Here is a 9,157-nt window from a genome sequence, read left to right as displayed (position 1 = left end):
CAATGCTTCAAAGTCTTCTACCTTTCATCTTCAGGTCAGTGTGTGTGTAAGGTGTTGTCGGTCTTTATAGTGTCCTGGTGGATTGTGGAGAGTGTGTTATGACTGGTTGGATTTCACCATTTCTGACTGAAGGAGATATTTCCTGTAGATTCAACCAATGGTAGCCACAGATTACCTCTATTTGGGAATCTCTGTTTACTGAAGGTGTTAATAGTGTCAATATGAAATGATTCTTTGATTTTTCTTGCCTTTCAGAATTTGTCTGTGTCAATGATTCTAGTTTTTCCCAATTTATTCTGTGTCCAGTTGATGTGGTGTGCTCTGCAATAGCTGAATTTTGTGTTTCACGAGTCTTGGTGACCTGAAGACAAAAGACTTTCAAACGCCTTTCTCTAACCTTGTGTCTCCACAACAGGCAGTTCGCTCTCCATTCTACAAAGTTTCATCAATGTTGTTCTGTTCTGTCTATAAACTCTCAAGCAGTGTAGTTGTATAATTTGAATACCAAAGAGCTTTGAAATCTTCAATAGTAGTATTTCTGAAAACAATTTACTGTAACAGGCATGTAATAACATACACCTTTTACATGTTTTTTTTCAACTCTGCGAATAAAAAACATTGATAAAATAAAAAATAAAAAAACAGCTTGATACACAGCCTTCATTTTTATGTTGCTATCTCCTGGGCCACTGACAATTACTGGAACTCCCTTGTGAAGACCCACCTTTCTAATATGTTACACTTCTCCCTTCTCTCCTTCTCCTTCCATGCTGATTAACCCTCTAAAGATAAAAGGTTTCAGTGAAAATTATACTCAACAAAATGTTGTCATAACCCCCTTGAGACAGCTGCAGTATAATATATGAGAGTTAAGTAGATATACCAGAACTTTTAATGCAATATGTGTACCGTCAGAAAATTTGGCAGACTTAGTAAAGACTGCAAGCCTTTTGTGTCCAAACACTCAGATTTTTTTAATGGAATATTTTTACTAAAGATTTGTTTGTGAAAATAGAATCTGTTTCATTGCTAATCTGAACTCAAAGTCATTTTTCATGCCAGGATTAAAACTATTCTTTGCTATCAAAATATCAAAAAAATTATTTCTGTAATTTCTATAACCTCCTCTCATTACTGTATCCAATAATATAAAAATGGTCTTTACAAAGCAACCTGATTTGGGTGTTCTAGTGTTAAGGACAGTCATGTATCATTTATAACACATTGTATGTTTGTATATATTATTACTATTTACCACTAACTTCTTAAATTTCACTTACTTTTCTTAAAACATAGAAGAGCAATTAAAGGAGTATAGGAAACCGTTATCTATTTTGGTTATGAATTTTGTTCTTGTTTGTTGTTTGCCAAAGTTTGCTAAGCCTATCAGGTTTTATATGTGAAAGATATGAAACAAAACAAATATTTGATTTTGTTCATTTGAAATTACTATACCAAAACCACAGAATTCCATTATAATTAATCATATGTAGTAACTAAGCTGAATTTGGGGTCTTAAAAAACATTAACTTTTGAACCAACTAAAGACTCAACTTACCAGTTTGATATCTCGAATGGAAAGAACAAGTTGATGTCATGATATTTCAAAATGACTGAGAAAGCCACTAAGGGATATTCTAAGCTTTAGATTGGTTTTTTACATGTCACAGACAGAAGTGGATGTACAGAAGAAAGTGTTTTAAAAAATGAAAAGGGATAGGTGGAGCCACTGTATGTGTTTTAGAAGATGAACAATATCTCACTTATAATGAAAAGGGATGGGTGGGGCCACTGTATGTGTTTTAGAAGATGAACAATATCTCACTTATACAAAAGACAGGGGGTTCTTGTATTTTATTCTATCTTGTAAGCATTGTTAATTTGAGTTCCTAAGTTACACTAAATTAAAAACTTTGTATTTGGACATAGCAAACATAATTTGAACCCACATTCCATTCAACATACCATGTGACACACAAATATTTATATATAGATGTGTTATTTCAATATTTACTTTTAAATTAAGAAACTATAATTAACATGTAATACTAAAACATGAAATATAATCTACAATTTGATACCAAACTTACTGACATAAATTCAAAAAATAACAGTTCAATAAAGTTTTGAAAGCAAGTCAACAGATGAGATGACACGGCCTTTGATCTTTGACCTGTCGAGATAGGGTTAAACGCATTATTTCTAACATGTATGTAGAAACATTCATTTCAGTGTCAAAGTACTTTATCACAAAATTTTCAGCATCAGTGCAATATAATTGTACTTCACCAGACTTAACAATGAAAACTAAGTCTTACAAATCTATACCAAAAATCACTCATCTGCTAAAATAGTATGCAACCATTAAAACTATCAAAAATAATCATTAATGTAAAGTTGTGTATTATAAAGTTTACCTTGGGATCAAAGTTTTTATCATCGGGGTTAAACTCTTTCCTGTTTCTCTTAGAAATGCTCTGACCTACATAATAATAAAAAAAAAAAGTTTTATATTCCTTTTATCATATTAATGTTTCATATGTAAGTTTTCTTATGTTTAAAATTGCAATAATATAAAGTTTTAATGATTTAGATAATATTAAAAGTAAATTTGAAGTTGTATTTATTTTAATTTGAACAACTTATAGGTTTTCTTTCTGTCTACTTGTTTTGTCCACTTGACATTTTTAAAAGAATGCCAAAGTATCAGCCACTAACCTTTAAAAACAACCATGTCAGTTTCACTATAATCAAATGCTTGGAACGTTGATTGTGAGGGCTTTCCTCCTTTTGTGGACGTAATAAAGGAAGGTTTTGTAGTTCTAATGTCTGAAATGGCTTCTATCTTTTTTTTCTTTCTTGTTTTTTGACAGCTGTATTCAATGAGATTTAACAAATATATTTTTTTCCTTATGTAAACTAAATATTCCAAACTTTTAGTAACCCATATTCTTAATGCCATATTATCAAATAAAAAAGACTTAGTAGAAAAATATTAATTGCCAACGAACTACAAAACTACATTATAGAAGCAAATAATTTAAATTTACTAAAGAATTAATGATTGCTTTAAAAATTTAGAGATAGCTTAACTGGGCAATGAAGAAAACTTTAGTATGCACATATAAGATTTTAAAATACACAACAATAAATGATATATAGGCATGTATAAGTAGAGTTATTCACGTGTCACTTACAGAAATCCTTCAGTCCAAGGAACATGCAATAATGATAGATGAGACCACAGTTTCTTCAATAAACAAACATTTATCAGAATGTATAAGGTATGTGAAGTATGGTGCAGCTGTTACAAAGTTCTTAACAAATGTAGCCACTGAGGATGGAAAAGTTAAGACCACTGTTGGTCATCTAATGAAGTGCCACACTAACCTTGGGCATCACTTGGCTACAATTGTTTCTTTAGCGAAGATAGTGCACCAACAATAACAGGTAAAAGACAGGTGTTGGTGTGCAGGTGAAATTAAAGTACTTCTCCTTTGAAGTACAAACTGATGATGTTACCCATTATCTAAAGTTAGCTGTGACACATCCAATTAAAAAGTGGGCACTTTCAAGACATTTAGATATAATTTTAGCTTTGTATTGTTTCATGACAGGGTCACATAACTGTACTTCAAAACTCAATAGTATTTAAAAAGTGTATGGGTAAAGAAAAGAAAAGAAGAAAGTGGCAGCTTTGTCAACTAAACACGTCTAGGGATTAGAAGCCAAAAGAATACTTTAGGTCCTACAGGAGTTGTTGAACAAATACAATATATTAGTGTAACATGTAAATTTGTTATGCAGTTTAACACAAAATCTTTGAAAGTTAAACAGTTAACTCTTCTTGGTAGTCATGCATAGGAAGTGTTGAAATCTTTTAAATATAGTCACAGTTCAGGATACTATTTAGCACAGACAGAGCCATAAAATATTTAGATACAAGAAATGCAAATACACTGATCAGTTATAAATTCAGTTATTCAAATTCAACCAACTTTGATGGAAAGATTTAAGCTTGTCACATCAGATTCTGACTGAGGTAGTCCAACTACACAGACCAATTTTGTGATATAGGACTGCAGTGGGAGAATACTTCAAGATGACCTCTATGTTATAAAGCAATGTCAAAGTAATTATTTGTACATGTGCACTCCCCCCCCCTTTAAGATATAATTACATATTATAAAGCCTAAACCTTAGCTTTATAATATGTAAAAAAATATTGTACCTAAGCAAAAAATGTGAAATGTTTAAAATACAGAATGCATCATAAAAACATTTTTACATTTAAGAAATTAAATCACCATCTCTGACCACACCTGGTGCCTCAGAGGCATTATTGTTAATGCCAACTTTGATTGTTTGGTTGTCAACTTGAATATCTGGGTCTTTGACCGAGTCTTTGGTAGTTTCTACAGCAGTCTGGTTTTCCCCCAGAACAATATCCCTGAAATATGCTTGTAACTGAAAGAATACAAAAGTGTCACAGCTTAAACACAAGGAACAGTTTCTATAAATTATATTTACTACTCTTTAACATGTTATACTTTTAACCCTCTCACCCTAGCTACTATTTACCTCACAACATAAAGTTTTAGTGTCTGATATTCAGAATTTTATCAAACTATTTTTTGTTCACATTATACCAATTGGTGTCACATAAAATATTAGTTAATAATACATATTTTAATAGTATATATGTTTTATCCACAGCCCATCCATAAAATATAAGTAAATGTGAATACCCACTATAAAACCATTGTTCTTCAGACAAACCATAATTTCTGTGACCTTCAAAATTTTGTTTGGCAACAGAACTATCAAAAATAAAATCAAAAACCCCTACCACATCCTCCCTTTTAGAATTTGTTATTGATTCTTTCTCATATCTAATTACGTATTACCAATAGAAAGCTGAAGTTTTCATATATTAAATGACATACTGTATAACTTGTGTTCTGGACAGAAAATTGTCAGTTTTACTCAGAGTATAGACATCATTTCTTTGACAAAATTAATGATTAGCTTGGATGAATTTATCACAACTTGTTGCACAGCTAGAAAACCAAACAAAATTGAGAGCGTTAGGGGAAATTGCCTATTCTGTGTGCTATTAGTCTATGCTAGTAGGTGCATTATTTAATTTAGTAAAAATTATTTAGTGCATTATGACTATTAGTATAAAAGAAAAGTAGAATTGAGTGTCTCTGACAATCAACAGCAAGATAAAAAAAAAAGATTTGGAAAGTTCTTTATTGCAAGTTTATTTGTAATTAAAAGAATAGCTAAAATGAAGAAATAGAGACATTTTTAGGTTGGTTAAGATTAGGTAAAATAAATAATAACATAGTAAACATGTTTCACAAAACATGTACACAATCAATTTGTAGTAGCTTGTGGGTAATGTACGTCGATAGCATAACATAAGCTGCATGTTCTCCGCATGTACAATTTAAAATGACACAGACAGTAGTTAGAGCTAAGCTGCATGTTCCCCAAGTGATGTACAATTTAAATTGGCACAAACAGTAGTTATAGCAATCAAAGGGGGTAACAAAACAACAAACAGATGAATACTGTTACAAACTTAAAGCTATTTAGTATAAGTGAAGGTGGCTTCACGTTACACTCTGAAGTAACTCAGTAAAGAAAGAAAAGATAACTTATATTTTATTTTGTTGGTTACAAGGTCAGTCAGATTAACTGATCCTGATTCTGAACAGGGTAGACATAATTATAGATAAAACATGAAGTTTTACTGAAAAAAAACATTTGAAATGTATTTGGGAGGCTTCAGAAACTAGAGAGAGTAGATCTGATATTTTTGACACATGAAAAAGTATTTTTAACCTTAACATGAAAATCATTTTACAGATCAATTACTAAAAACAAATACTCAATGTTTCAGTTTATTAAAAATATTATATTTTAAATGATTTTTTTGTATGTGAAAGATAATGTTAACTGAAAAACTGCCACATTTGTGAAGATATACACACTATTTTGAACATTGGAAGTATTCAATCTATCACAATTTTAAACAAATACAAAGAAGTCATGGGGTTGGTCAAACTGACTAAGCCTGTGTTGAGAGTTAATTAACTGACTAGTTTATACCACAAAAATTCAAAAATATATTAATAATGAGTAACTGCTTTCAAAACAATTAGCTTTATCCCTAAAACAACTTACTCTCAAGACAAATATAAAAACAAGATGTTGCTCACTTAACCATTATCAGAATAATTAATCAACTGGGTTTAACTGTACAAGATGGATGATTTACAGTAATTTCATATATTTAAGTTTTCTGTTTTTACATCAGATACCCACATAAGAAAAATAAAAAACTTCTGAACAATAGTGATTGTCAATCTGTTCTCTGAATAGAAAGGATAAAAGTAAGATAAGAAAGGTGATTTTGTCTTCCAGCTTTTAATTACTCCAAAAAAATAAAAGTCAAGCTACTCTGACTATGATTAATTTTTAAAGCTCTTTAACTCTCTCTACAGATTGCAAGTTTTTATATACAAAATATCCCAATTTTACCAAAATATTTTTTGATACCCTAAAAAATATATATCCATGAATATACCTAGTATCATGGGTATACCTAGTATCACGGGTATACCTAGTATCATGGGTATACCTAGTATATTTTAAGTAGTCCCAGTGTAAAGTGATTTTCATGTTAAAATTAAAAACTTTTCTTCATCTTAAAAATCTCAAATTTCATTTGCACGATTTTAGAAATCTCTTAAATACATTAAATAAAGAAAGAATAAACATGAAAAATAAAGTTCTCACCCAAATATATTTTCTTTCTATTGACTGTCAATGACACTTAACTGTGTCTTTTATTATACTAAGAATAGTATTACCCTAAATTATTTTTATTTAATTAAATAATACATCAAAGAACACAACTTTATAACACGCAAAAAGCAGATAATATCCCACAACTATCACAGTTTTTCTAACTTTCTAATTATGAGACAAAAGCCATTACAAATTTACTCAAACTGGTCATTATTTTTCCTGTAGAAACACTGCTTGTACTTGCAGTGAAATTAATAACTCTGTGTATATAGAACAAAAGTATAATAAATAAAGATGAAAATTTTGGCTTTCTATTGATTATAGATAATACAGAATTAAACATAAAAAATAACTGTTAACAACCCCAGAAAGTGATTTGACAGGTGGGTGTGGCAAGAGAGGTCTGATTTTGTTTGATAGCTCTGTAACCACAGTTGAAGGCAATAAAATTATGGTTTGTCTGATTTTTTGTTACATTGAATTTTGTACGTATTGGAGACGGTGAATAAAGCAGAGAGAGAGAGGATGTCTAGAGAAAATGTTACATTTCTCAGACTAGGGTAAAATTCAGTTTTATAAACACTACCTTATAAAATTAAGAACATAAAACTGGTATACCATTAAAATATGTATTAGTAGATAATGATTTTTATTATACTAATTAGTATAACACTTCAAAATCCTCAGGACAAGTGCAGTAAAGAATGCCCATGGTAAGAGGGTTAATGAAATGTAGTATAAATTGTTTGAAACATGTACTAACAAATCTTATTTTCTGTTTCAACATGGCTTTTCTGAAAGAACTAACTTGAAACAGTTATCATTTTCAAAACTTACAAGTTGCATTTTAAATAAAACTTCTAAAATGTAAGATCACACATGAATTATAGTTTGAATTAAAAGTTCAGCTACACATTTCAGTGTACGTTTGTTCAATCCTTTCATAAACAGTGATTACCGTTAAACAAAGACAGTCTTCTGGTAATTAGCAATTTAAATATTTGAAGGACTTATTACTGGTACAAATACTAAAAATAAGCACATATATATGTGCTGACATGTATTTTCAAGAAAAATTCTACATAAAAATGGAAAATATGTATAGTTATAGGAATTTTCAAACATGAATTTATACACAAGTTGGATTGAATGGCAACAGTGAAGGACTGTTTGAAATAAATTATAAAGTGTTCTAGTGAGAAATTAGTGACATTGGTTTACAGAATACAAAACAACAGTGCAAACATTGACAAATTCTTATAAACTCTCTCATGGAAGTAAAAAGAAATGCAACACACTTGTAGTATGTAAATTAACTAGAAATATGTAAAATGAAGTAGCAGTACTTCAGTAAAGAAGAATAGTTGCACATCTACAATCACAAAGAATGTATAACTTTGTAGGACAAAATAGAAGATATTAGGTTGACATTAAAACAAAACTTTAGATACAACTAGTGAATGTAAAGCACATATAAGGAGTCAAAATAACTAATTAAAATGTCCACAGAAAAGGAGACAGTTTTACAAATATTTTGAGAAAGTCAACAACAAAAAAAAGACATGTAATAATAATAATAAGTGATATAAATACTGAATATGAAGTTGATGGAAACATAAAGAGTACTTTATGTAGACATAAATTCAGTAATGAAATATGAGGTACAAACAAGTTTTGCTTCCACAGTGACAAAATTTAGTGGTGGGCATTTGTACAGCATATTAAAACTTCATTAATTTTTAGATTAAGTGAGGAAGGACAGTTAACACTTCACTTTCATGAAAATACATTTCAAAGTTGTTCAAACTTCCTCTAAAATAAAGAAAACAAACTACGTTAATTCTACGTAACTTCTATCCTTAAGATGTTATAAATAAAGAAACCAACCCTTTGAACTCGTTCCTCATTCTTTATTTCTGTTGATGAAGTTTCTTTGGTTGAAGAACTGTTCTTGACCATCAAGTACTGAGAAAAAACAGACATATGTATTGTATACAAATAATGCAAAGTAATTCAGTTCAAACATCAACTCACTAATCAGACAAAATCACATCACAAGAACATTTTCCACCTCAAACAGGATATCAATATGCGTATTCTGCAGCATATATGCCAGCATATAAAGATGAGGAGAAATAAAACTTTTGCACTTTCCATTCAGTGGCTGAAGAGATACACTCACAGCAACAGAGCTATAAGTTATGATTTAATGACAGTGACTACCATAAAAAAGTAAATATTATTATCCCCACAAATCAATTAACAAATGCTGCTTACAGTGAGTATTTTGGTTCCTAGTACCATTAAACTACCTGCTTATATCATTCTCTAGGGT

General features: G+C 30.1%; 2 long non-coding RNA genes across 2 annotated transcripts; both read right to left on the bottom strand.

Annotated features, from left to right (window-relative positions):
- Positions 1 to 558: 558 nt before the first annotated feature.
- LOC143254479 (uncharacterized) lies at positions 559 to 2,860 on the bottom strand. Its single transcript, XR_013030216.1, has 3 exons — positions 2,719 to 2,860; positions 2,418 to 2,482; positions 559 to 782 (listed from the first exon to the last, which is right to left on the bottom strand). It is a non-coding gene; the product is annotated as an uncharacterized LOC143254479 (long non-coding RNA).
- A 1,430-nt stretch (positions 2,861 to 4,290) lies between these two features.
- On the bottom strand, positions 4,291 to 8,820 carry LOC143251478 (uncharacterized). The gene is made up of 2 exons (XR_013028581.1): positions 8,710 to 8,820; positions 4,291 to 4,467 (listed from the first exon to the last, which is right to left on the bottom strand). It is a non-coding gene; the product is annotated as an uncharacterized LOC143251478 (long non-coding RNA).
- Between the last annotated feature and the right edge of the window lie 337 nt (positions 8,821 to 9,157).

This window comes from Tachypleus tridentatus, chromosome 6 (genome assembly GCF_004210375.1).
Source record: "Tachypleus tridentatus isolate NWPU-2018 chromosome 6, ASM421037v1, whole genome shotgun sequence".
Lineage (NCBI taxonomy): Eukaryota > Metazoa > Arthropoda > Merostomata > Xiphosura > Limulidae > Tachypleus > Tachypleus tridentatus.
The sequence above is the reverse complement of the archived record's forward strand: the minus strand, read 5'-3'. Positions and strand labels throughout refer to the sequence as shown.